The sequence below is a fragment of the Littorina saxatilis genome, linkage group LG4 (assembly GCF_037325665.1).
Source record: "Littorina saxatilis isolate snail1 linkage group LG4, US_GU_Lsax_2.0, whole genome shotgun sequence".
Classification (NCBI taxonomy): domain Eukaryota; kingdom Metazoa; phylum Mollusca; class Gastropoda; order Littorinimorpha; family Littorinidae; genus Littorina; species Littorina saxatilis.
In genome coordinates this window covers 53,296,386-53,308,041 of record NC_090248.1, presented here as the reverse complement: position 1 = coordinate 53,308,041, position 11,656 = coordinate 53,296,386, and the positions used below count along the sequence as shown (strand labels likewise).

Here is an 11,656-nt window from a genome sequence, read left to right as displayed (position 1 = left end):
CACTGTGCAAAGTAGGCCCTTTTTGCTCAATGGATTGTGTTGAAGGTATCCTGACACGCGCACAGATGCTCAGACAAGACTGACCGACAGACGGACGAACGGATGTCAGACGGGTGGATAGATGGATGGACAAAAAGACAGACAGATAGACAGACACAAAGACAGACAGACAGACACACACACACACACACACACATACACACACACACACACACACACACACACACACACACACACATTCACATTCCGGCATAGATTCAACATGTATCGAACACTTTAAATTTACAGTCTAACATTCTAACAATAACTAAAAACATCAGAAAACTGTACTCACGCCGATCAAGACGAGCACTCCAACACGCACACACACAAAGCCTCCAGAAAAAAAGCCAGAAGTGTCTCAAAAACTGATTTTCTGTCAGATTGTGGTTCCAGAAGTTCAGAGGACACGATCTGGCACCGAACTCTTGGTGAAAGAGAAATGCTGGAGTGTGTTTTACCTGGCTTCTTACCGGCCTTTCTCCTGGAAATCCCCCCCGCTCAGGTACACACACCCCGATATAGGTTCAACCGCTAATTGTTCAATTGCGAGCAGGCGTTGAAAGCCCTCACAGATGAGGAGCAACTGTTTTGGCATGGCTGAATGAAGAGAAAGGAAGGCGGATAGAGAGAGGGGGGAGGGGGTGACAGACAGACAGACAGACAGACAGACAGACAGACAGACAGAGACAATGACATAGAGGCAGACAGAGAGAAAGAGACAGAGACAGACAGTCAGGCAGGCAGGCAGGTAGGCAGGCAGGCAGGCAGACAGGTAGAAAGACAGACGGACAACACAAAATACTGAAAAATGTTTTGCCTGTAGGAAAGTCGTTGTGTAAAACGTGGCCGAGTTGGATTCAATTATGTTTCTAGCCGAGTCTCAATTGCAGCCGAGTGTACGTTTTGTTGAGAAAATTAACGCATCTTCAAAGAAAAAGAAGTGGCCTACAGATTTTGGAGGAGTGTCAAACTAATAGCACAAGAAAAAAAAGGAAAAAAAAGAAGAAAAAAAAGAAGAAAAAACACACACACACACACACACACACACACACACACACACGCACACACACACACACCGTGGACACACTCACACACACACACACACAAACACACACACACACACACACACACACACACACACACACACACACACTATACTCTGGAACAGACACTTACATGGCTTAATTGCTCACTTCCCAGGTGGAAATGGGATAACGTTTCGTTGATTGGATTTCCCAGGTAGGTTCAATTATTTCTGAAAGTTGCTGACTCTGTTTCTACAAAAATAACGGATAACTAATCGCAGGTCGGATGATCAGGTTAGCTTTAAAATATTTCAAGTACCTGTGGTCGTGAGGAAATCTGGATTCTGAACTGATGCCAGAGTTTGAGATCGCACTCTCTCGCTTCCAACACACCTGCACTGACAAAACATCGTTTCTTTTTACACTTAGTTTCCTGCAACACTGATTCCTTGCCACGGTTTGTTTTCTTTCTTTTCTTTCCATTTTCTTTCCTCATTTGTGTGTATGCAATTTACTTTGCCAAAAACACTGAGCAAGAGAAGCGAGAGGGTGAGTGGGGAGGTGGGTAGCATGTGGAGGATTCACAGAAAGGCAGACAGTCAGATTGCCAGACAGACAGATATACTGACAGAGATGCAGGCAGACAGGTAGACGGACGGAGAGACACAGGCAAGCAGACAGGAAAACAGACAGGTTGACAAACAGACAGGCAGATAGACAGGTAGACATACAGGTAGACAAACCGGTTGACAGACAGACAGATAGACGGACATACATACATACAGACAGACAGACAGACAGACATACAGACAGACAGACAGACAGACAGACAGACAGAGGCCAAGAGACACAGAAAGAGTGAGAGGAACGGAGGACGTGACAGTGACAGACAGACATACAAGAAGACGGGAAAACCGTGGTGCCAATATGAATCACTGCACTAATGTCGACAGGCTAAATTCTGGAACTCCAATCACGAGTTCAAAGCTGTAAAAACAAAAAAGTTAAAAAATTTAAAAAAAAGTAGAAGTGAGTACGGCGTGTAAGAGAGGGGAAGGGGGTGTAGGTGGTGGTGACAATTCCAGACTGTGAGCGAAAAAAAACACACCACCGAATGGGTAACTAATAATGCTTTCATAAACTCAAAGAGGCTGATTTCTCAAACAAAGTCAAGGTCTTAGGTCTGTATGTCTGTCTCAGTGTATGTCCGTCTGTCTGTCTGTCTGAATGTGTAACAATTAACGCTTTCATAAACGTTAACAGCTTCCTGAAGCAAAGTCAAGGTGTTAGGTTAGCTAGCACGCCGTTAAACTCAACATTCGTTGCCTTTGAAGTTCAATCAAACACCCATTCCTCCGTTAATTGCCCCTAGGATCCTGTTCTTTCTCAGTTAAAAAAGATCCATAAGAATGAAACGTTGCTCATAATTATGCCTTCGTCAGTATGCACTGAACGTGAGTCTTAATAATTATTCTTGAAATTACTTGACATATTTCCGGACCTAAAAAGAAAGCGTGTATGTTACACCGAAACGGGGTTGCCGTACGGCGGCGAGTGATGCTCCAAGGGAGGCGACTCCTGCTAGAGCATGATGCTGAGGAGGCTGCAAGAGTTACAGGAATTGGTGCCAGAGTGCATAGTGCTGGAGGGGGGAAAAAATCGATTTTTGTGTCTGACAAGTCGCGCTTGCCTCCCCTGCTCTCTCTCTCTCTCTCTCTCTCTCTCTCTCTCTCTCTCTCTCCACCCATTGCACACCGGTTGGACCGTACATAAGGTAACGTTAAACTATGCTTGTGCAACGTATGTGGGAGTATCACTTATAACCTCAGGGTATCTCTTATCCTGTTGCGCATCTATAGACTAGAGACAGCGCTGGTTAGACTAAAACATGGATCGGGAACTTCAGTACGTACTTAGGACTACCGCGGCTGTGCTTGCAAGTTTGGATAGTTCTTTCTTTCTCATTTGATCCGAGTTTTATCTGTCTCATTAAATGCCATTTTTCTACCTACTACACATATAGTTTTCCTAATTGATTCCCGAAGATAAGTTAGTTTCGCTTCCACGTTTCGGTTTTCACTAATTCAACATGGCCGGCGTCGGCAATGCATCTTTGATCATCATCTTCTTCCGAAGAGGACTGGGTTCTTGCGAACGTCTCAGAGTCCTGCGGTTGAGTCACTGTTACCGATAGTGGTTAGCTCCGGCAAACAGGGAGATTAAAAAGGTGGGGAGGTTTAAAACTATGCGGTACAGGGGAGAGTGCGTTCAAGGGCGGGCTCTCATGCCCGACTCAGCGACTGCACTGAGGAAACTGTGGCCGAGACGGGAGCGAAGGAGGGGCCTGCTTCGGCCGATGAACAAAGAAACTGTGATCGAACAAGTATGGTGTTACAAGGGGAAAGACCCGCAAAGTGAACTTAGTTGCCAAAGCCCGAAGTGTGACGACGGACTCGGTTTCCAGCAACTGTCCACCGACTCAGCGGCAAAATATGAGTTGACACGTCCGAGGTGAAAGGTAATAGTCTCTTCTTATTAGAATGAAGGTCATTGTTTATGACTAAAATACAGTAGAATCACATAATGCACGAAGGAATGGAACATGTACATGGAATAAGATTGTCCGTCCACTAAGACACATTCCTAAAGGTGGAACCAACATCCTGACGGCTATGCAGAGGAAGTGTTCTTTTTAAGAAATGCATTCAAATAAAACAAATAGGGAAATGCCCACTGAACAGAAACACCCAGGCTCCTGATTTTTGGTATGAATCCAAGTTGAGAGAGATCAGCTGAGCTAGGATTTTACATGGAATAAGATCATCCCTCCACTTGCATACAATGTATACAACCAGAAATGAAGATACAGTGTGCTTGATGTGGTGATCAAGTGACATTTTGCTATGAATGTGTTTAAGCAACTAGTAGCTTCTTCAGCGTTAATTCATTAAACAATCACTCTTATTCTTAGCACATAGAGCACATTGAATGAGTGTGTGCATGTGTGTGTGTGTGTTTGTTATTGCAATGTAAGACCTTATAATATAAATATACACAAATTATAACACATGCTGGGATTCTAAATATGTTCTGTTTACTTGCAGGTCTCAGTTATTACCAAGCCCTGCCTCATTCTTCCCGCAACACTGACATGGTGCTGTTGTAGAACACAAGTAAGTCCTTTGATCATTTCCAAAATACACTAGTGCAATAGCTTGTGAGTGCAACTGGTGGTAATGAGAATATTTTACCACAAAAGGCTAAAGTACAAATAACAGATTTATTATGTTGGAAAAAGAAGTAAGCCAGAGCAAGTGATTAGTGTACCAGTTAGCTAGGGTGGATGTATTATATAATTACAATTTACAGTCAGCATAGAATGTTGAGGACAGTCTAGAATTTTTCTCGCCCTGTGAATTCAACTGCAAATCAGATGGCATGAAGAAATCAATGTTATATTATGCTCTGCATTGAGTGAACCATCTCCTGTCATTCTGAGTGACACATCTCTTTAACTGAAAAACATGCCAGTAATTAAATCCAGGCTACATGGGGATGGAAAATGACCCTGGCAATTTCAACCTCTGAATGATTGTGTCTTTGTGTAGCAGGATTATGGATCTTCACAAGCCTTAGTTCATTTGTCTGTACATGTGTATCATGTATGGCGGTATAAGTTAATACTATTAGTCAATTTCAAATAGCAGAGTTATTTTCAGAGCTTTCTAACTTCAAACCCTGTGGAATCTATAGTTTTTAATTTAAAGGGTATTTTGACTTTGACTCCAAGTTTCTTTCTTGCAAAGTCATTCTTTTCTCATTCAAGGGACTAAACCACTACATGTACTGATGACTGCCTGCATCAGGGTTATAATTTATGAAGAAGTCAAAATGCACAATATATCAGTTTACAATTTAAAGGCCCACTTGCCTTGTCACTACAGTATAATGTGGCTATGCTTTAACATGGAATCCCTCATCTTGGCCACATACAAAACATTATATATTCAGTGACTGCTTGCTGTGGTGAGTTAAAATGTGTGATGAAATATTTTCACAAAAAGGTACCAGTGTTGTTAACAAAACTAATTCTTTAACAAACAAACAAAAACCACTCTGCACAGAGAGCATTCAAGCTGATCTATGTTGCTATTCGTCCAAGTAGAGGGATGATCTTATCCCAAGTAAAAGCCTGACAAGATCTGAGACTGTGAAGCAAAATGTTTTTACATGGTAAAGTAAGCCTTTAACGAGCAAGTATGTCTATTGCACTGGGTGTTTTATTATTATTGTATCATTTTTCTTTCAGGTAGTCTCTCTTTAAACTGACTTTCTACACCATGGTGTCTCTGGCAGTGTTATATTGGCAGAAGACAGTTGGAACTGGATTCCTCATTTAGATGGTAGGCATGTTTTGGGCTTTTGTGTTGCTTTGGTGTATGTGTGTGTGTGTGTGTATGTGTGTGTCTGTTCTATACCAGAAATAAACACACTGTTTGCTTGCTGTGGTGAAATGACATTTTGTGATTTTTTTTTTAAATGAGCTAGTACAGTTGTAGCTTTTACAGCATTTATTCATAACACAATCGCACTTGGCGCAGAGAGCAACCAGACCGTTCATTGTGGGTATGTGAACAAGTTAAGAGATCATGTCTTATCCCATTTTAAAGCCTGACCAGATCTTAGACGGTGAGCCAAATTGTTTTCATGAGAAGGAATGTGCCTTTCAGAGAAATCTATTAACTACAGTATTACTTTACAAAACATATTTTAAGAAATGAAATGTGTTACAAGTAACAGCCATGGGGGTGATAGCCTGTAGGTGGAATAATAATCTTCAATTGCCCAGAAATGATTGTTATCTGGTCAAGAAATGCAAAGCATTTTGATGTTTGTGACGATTAGTTACTCTTTATCACGTTTGGTCCCTGATTTTGCTGTCCTTGTCTGCGTTGGGCAGGTGTGCGTCCATGATGTCATTGCTATTGAAAACTAATCTGTACTGCAAAGTAAATGTACCCGTACATGACGTACATGGCAGTTGTCAACCGGGGGCCAGCCATGACTGGGACTGATGTATCCACAGGCACTCGACACCAGGTGGGCGGGGCCAGTGGTTGGGGTGTGATTCCCTGCCTTACACCACCACAAAGTGTAGTATCAGCAGACAAGACTGAGCAGAACTTCTGCCCCCCCCCCCCCCCCTCACCAATTGACCACTCAGTGCCATGTGCCTGCAGCTGTATCATAAACACTTTGTGACAATAGTTGTTACCTCCTTAGAACAGATCTTGTGATGCTCCTCAGTCAGTCAGTGTTTGATGGATGCTAACTGGTATACTTGACATAGTGTTCATATGAAAGTTTTATGTGTTGCAGCTCATCCAGATCACAGGTACACAAAGGAGCTGGTTACAGTGATAACATAGGCACATGGAACTGCTTATGGACTACTTTAGAAAGTGAGCGGTTACAACCAAGACTCTTCCGTCAGGAAGGTCTGCGGAAGGGTGCTTGATCTGTTTCCTCGGACAGGCTTTTCAAGACTAGGTAGGTTAAACCACATGATTGGGCTTTAATTATGAATGCACTTCAAAATTCACTCTATTTCATTATCTTGTACAACCCCCCGCGGGTTAGGGGGAAGAATTTACCCGATGCCCCCCAGCATGTCGTAAGAGGCGACTAACGGATTCTGTTTCTCCTTTTACCCTTGTTAAGTGTTTCTTGTATAGAATATAGTCAATGTTTGTAAAGATTTTAGTCAAGCAGTATGTAAGAAATGTTAAGTCCTTTGTACTGGAAACTTGCATTCTCCCAGTAAGGTAATATATTGTACTGCGTTGCAAGCCCCTGGAGCAATTTTTTGATTAGTGCTTTTGTGAACAAGAAACAATTAACAAATCTTCAATAGTACTGACCAAAGAAGAAGGTTTAATTGTGTGATCATGATTTGATACATATGCTTGACCCTGAAGATGTGTTTTATTTGTTTTGTTTCAGAACAAAGTTTGGTGAAGTAGAAGCTACCGCTGTAGGCTGGTGTAAGGCTGAAGAAGAACCTCTGACAAGTCAATTTTCAAGCAACTGAGCACGAACCCAGGTACAAGACACAGAGCTCTCTTTCTATCGGTCTGTTATTCATAGAATGACACTAACAGTGACACAAGTAAATAATCTGTATCATTGTCTTGACCTCTAGAAATTTGGTAGAGAATAAGATGACTGATAGTATTATTTTGATTATTTCATGGTCATTACAGTGGCCTCCACCCCTGCCCCTTTTAAGACACCCCAATCTAAGACTCCTTCCTATTAATGACCCTGTTTTCGCAGACTTCTTGTTCATAACATCTGTAAATTCACTCCCATTTTAAGACTTGCTCCATTTGGACTTGGACTGGGTGGCCGAGTGGTAACGCAATTGCGCTCGGAAGCGAGAGGTTGCGAGTTCGACCCTGGGTCAGGGCGTTAGCAATTTTCTCCCACCTTCCCTAACCTAGGTGGTGGGTTCAAGTGCTAGTCTTTCGGATGAGACGAAAAACCGAGGTCCCTTCATGTACACTACATTGGGGTGTGCACGTTAAAGATCTCACGATTGACAAAAGGGTCTTTCCTGGCAAAATTGTATAGGCATAGATAAAAATGTCCACCAAAATACCCGTGTGACTTGGAATAATAGGCCGTGAAAAGTAGGATATGCGCTGAAATGGCTGCGATCTTCTGGCCGATGTGAATGCGTGATGTATTGTGTAAAAAAAAAATCCATCTCACACGGCATAAATAAATCCCTGCGCCTTGAATATGTGCACGATATAAATTGCATAAAATAAAAAGATAAAATAAATCCCTGCTCTTAGAACTGTACCCACGGAATACGCGCGATATAAACCTCATATTGATTGATTGATTTTAAGACCTGATTTTGCTTATTTTGGATTTCGAAAAAGAGAAAAACAAATTCCCACTCTGTACAGAATTAAGCCAGGTTCATGATTTTTGTATGGACCAAGTTGAGAGATGGCATTTGTATAGGCCTGACCAGATCTGAGATGTTGAATCTAATTGGTTACGAAGAAAGCATTGTGTCATTATAGGCACACTACTTCTCATCACCGTCTCAGTTCTGGCCAGGCTTTAAGATAGGATAAGCTCATCCCTCAACTTTGTCACATATGAACAATCGACACACTGACTCTTGCTGTTGTGAGTTGACATTTTTTGATGAATTTATTTCTGGAAAAGGCACCATGCAGTGCTGTTTCAGGGGTGGGACTTTTCCGCGGATTTCCGCGGACACAACTTACGAATTCTGCTGGAGTAATCTATTTTTCCGCGTCACATTTCATTACAATATCTATGACTTGTTGACTGAATGATTTGGAGTGACGTGGAGATGAAACAGAACACTGGAGGCTTGAGAGTTAAATTGTGCTGACTGAAAACTCCTGATAACTAATAGTAATTTTGAGGGGGGGGGGGGGGGAGGTTGGGGAGTGTGGAGAATGTCTTTTTTGTCAGATTGCACAGATTTTAATGTACCATTTAACCAAAATTTGGGGTAACATGCCCCCGAACCCCCTGGAAAAAAAGGGATTTCCTCCTTTTTCATCACAAGAGAGTCCCACCCCTGTGTTTACAGAATTCCTTGTTTAAAACTATCACTGTGCACAGAGGGAAGGGGGGGGGGTGTATTTGACCACCCCTGCGTTTACAGAATTCCTTGTTTAAAACTATCACTATGCACAGAGGGAAGGGGGGGGGGGGTGTATTTGACCACCCCTGTGTTTACAGAATTCCTTGTTTAAAACTATCACTGTGCACAGAGGGAAGGGGGGGTGTATTTGACCACCCCTGTGTTTACAGAATTCCTTGTTTAAAACTATCACTGTGCACAGAGGGAAGGGGGGGGGGGGGTGTATTTGACCACCCCTGTGTTTACAGAATTCCTTGTTTAAAACTATCACTGTTCACAGAGGGAAGGGGGGGGGGGTGTATTTGACCACCCCTGTGTTTACAGAATTCCTTGTTTAAAACTATCACTGTGCACAGAGAGAAGGGGGGGGGGGTGTATTTGACCACCCCTGTGTTTACAGCAGAATTCCTTGTTTAAAACTATCACTGTGCACAGAGGGAAGGGGGGGGGGGGTGTATTTGACCACCCCTGTGTTTACAGAATTCCTTGTTTAAAACTATCACTGTGCACAGAGGGAAAGGGGGGGGGTGTATTTGACCACCCCTGTGTTTACAGAATTCCTTGTTTAAAACTATCACTGTGCACAGAGGGAAGGGGGGGGGGTGTATTTGACCACCCCTGTGTTTACAGAATTCCTTGTTTGAAACTATCACTGTGCACAGAGGGAAGGGGGGGTGTATTTGACCACCCCTGTGTTTACAGAATTCCTTGTTTAAAACTATCACTGTGCACAGAGGGAAGGGGGGGGGGGGGGGGTGTATTTGACCACCCCTGTGTTTACAGAATTCCTTGTTTAAAACAATCACTGTGCACAGAGGGAAGGGGGGGGGTGTATTTGACCACCCCTGTGTTTACAGAATTCCTTGTTTAAAACTATCACTGTGCACAGAGGGAAGGGGGGGGTGTATTTGACCACCCCTGTGTTTACAGAATTCCTTGTTTAAAACTATCACTGTGCACAGAGGGGGGGGGGGGGGGTGTATGTGACCAAGTGAAGTGCATTGCTACATAATAAAATGAGCAAATCCGTCCCGTGAAGAAAACTTCTGCTTACTTAATTGTCAGATTTGCCAAGGCGTGTACATGAAATAAGATTATCATTCTAAATGCTGAATCAACATTCTGACTGTTTCCTATGAAACCAGGCTTGATTTTTGGTATGAATCCAAGTTAAGGGATAGCATGTGTAAAAGCAGAATTGTGTACAGAGGCAGCTTTGTGTTATTAAAGGCCGGCTGCTTTTCGTGAACACAGTTTGGCTCACATCTCACATCACCTGCCAGGCTTTTTAAAAAAAAAATGTTTTACCATGGGATAAGACTATCCCTCCATTTAAGCACATACCAGCAATAAACACAGTGGTTACTTGTGATGAACTAGTGGCAAGACAAATGATTTAAGCATCACATAACCTTCCTAAGTGAAGTCAAGTTATGTGTCTGTGCCAGTGTGTGTGTGCATGTGTGTGTGTCAGCATAGAATGTTGAGGACAGTTCGATGGTAAATAACCCTGACAATTTTAGCCTATGATTGTGCCTACATTGTGGCAGGATTGGATGTGGATCTTCAAAAGCCTAAGTTAACAAAAAAGTATGTAAAAGTACATTTTGAATAGTAGTTTTTTTCTCAGAGGGAAGATATCACAAGATATGATCGTTCCACTGCATGTATGCCACATAACTAAAACAAAAATTAAATGTTATTTTAATCGTCTTTTGGGTAAAACAAATACACCATCAATATATTATAATAATGATCTTGCTTGTTTACAGATGGACAACAGCTACTGCCAGGACCAGGTTACGCATAAAGAAAACAGTCAACACTTGGCTGGTGCTGCAGCTTCTTTGATGTCTATTTTTTTTTTTTTTTAAAGACAGACAGCTACCAGCTCATTCAAGACCATAGCCCCATCTTACTCACGCAGAACAGACAGCCATCTTTCGCCTTTGCACAGAACACTGCTGTCTGAAGGTACACATCAAAAGGATAGGTTTTGCACCTACAGCGTGCGACTGTGGCTAGGGTAGGAAGAACAGACTCTGCAACACGTTCTGAGAGGGTGGCCTTTTCTTGCCACCCGTACCCCTGTGCAACAAGACTTGGCCAGAGAGCACACATCCAAATGCAAACACTGAACACTGAAGAGGAAGAAGAAGAAGAAGGTGCCCACACAGAAGGACATAAATCTACTTTAAGGGCACACAAGTTTACAGCAGTTTATTGAATTGTAGCAGATTATAGGGAGAAAATGAACAAGCTAAATAGGCTGTACAGTACTTCACTTGAACAATGTATAAAGTTCCCTGTATTAAGAACATTTACAGATCACAAGACATTGTGTTTTCTTTTGTTTACAATACAAATGTTTCATAATAAAAAGATGTGCACTAGGCAAGATCCTTAAAATGTAAAACTAGTAGTGTGACAATTTTGAATTGTTCAGAGATGGTTTTTCTTCAGTGGTAAATGTTTTAGCTTTTTTTATAAGATCCCGTTAGTGAAGCATACTATAAAACCTTGACCTTCCAAACTGTGTTAGCACCCTGGGCTGCGATCATTGTGTTGAGCTACTTAAAGGCACAGTGCAGCTTACAGCCTTCGTTTTGCGTTTTTGTTGCAGCTGAGTGCATTTACAGTTCAAAAATCCTCCTATGGTAGTAAAACTACCCAACGACGACATCTGTGAAGCTCGACAGTTTCTTGTTCACGCGAGTGCATAAATTAACCTAGTTATTACGTGGTGTTTGGTCGGAGTTCGATTCAACTGAGTGATTCCGGCCTCCATTTTGTTTTATACAAACTCATGATGATGTCTGACATAGTTTGCTAGTGACGTGTCTTTTTGTGCATGATGTGGTGATCTACCTGATCTAAATTTAGATCCAAAAAT

The 11,656-nt window shown here is 42.2% G+C and overlaps 1 long non-coding RNA gene across 1 annotated transcript; it reads left to right on the top strand.

Annotated features, from left to right (window-relative positions):
- The first annotated feature begins 2,785 nt into the window (after positions 1-2,785).
- On the top strand, positions 2,786-10,638 carry LOC138965073 (uncharacterized). The gene is made up of 6 exons (XR_011455291.1): positions 2,786-3,585; positions 4,172-4,240; positions 5,377-5,470; positions 6,447-6,617; positions 7,071-7,170; positions 10,536-10,638. It is a non-coding gene; the product is annotated as an uncharacterized lncRNA (long non-coding RNA).
- Positions 10,639-11,656: the final 1,018 nt, after the last annotated feature.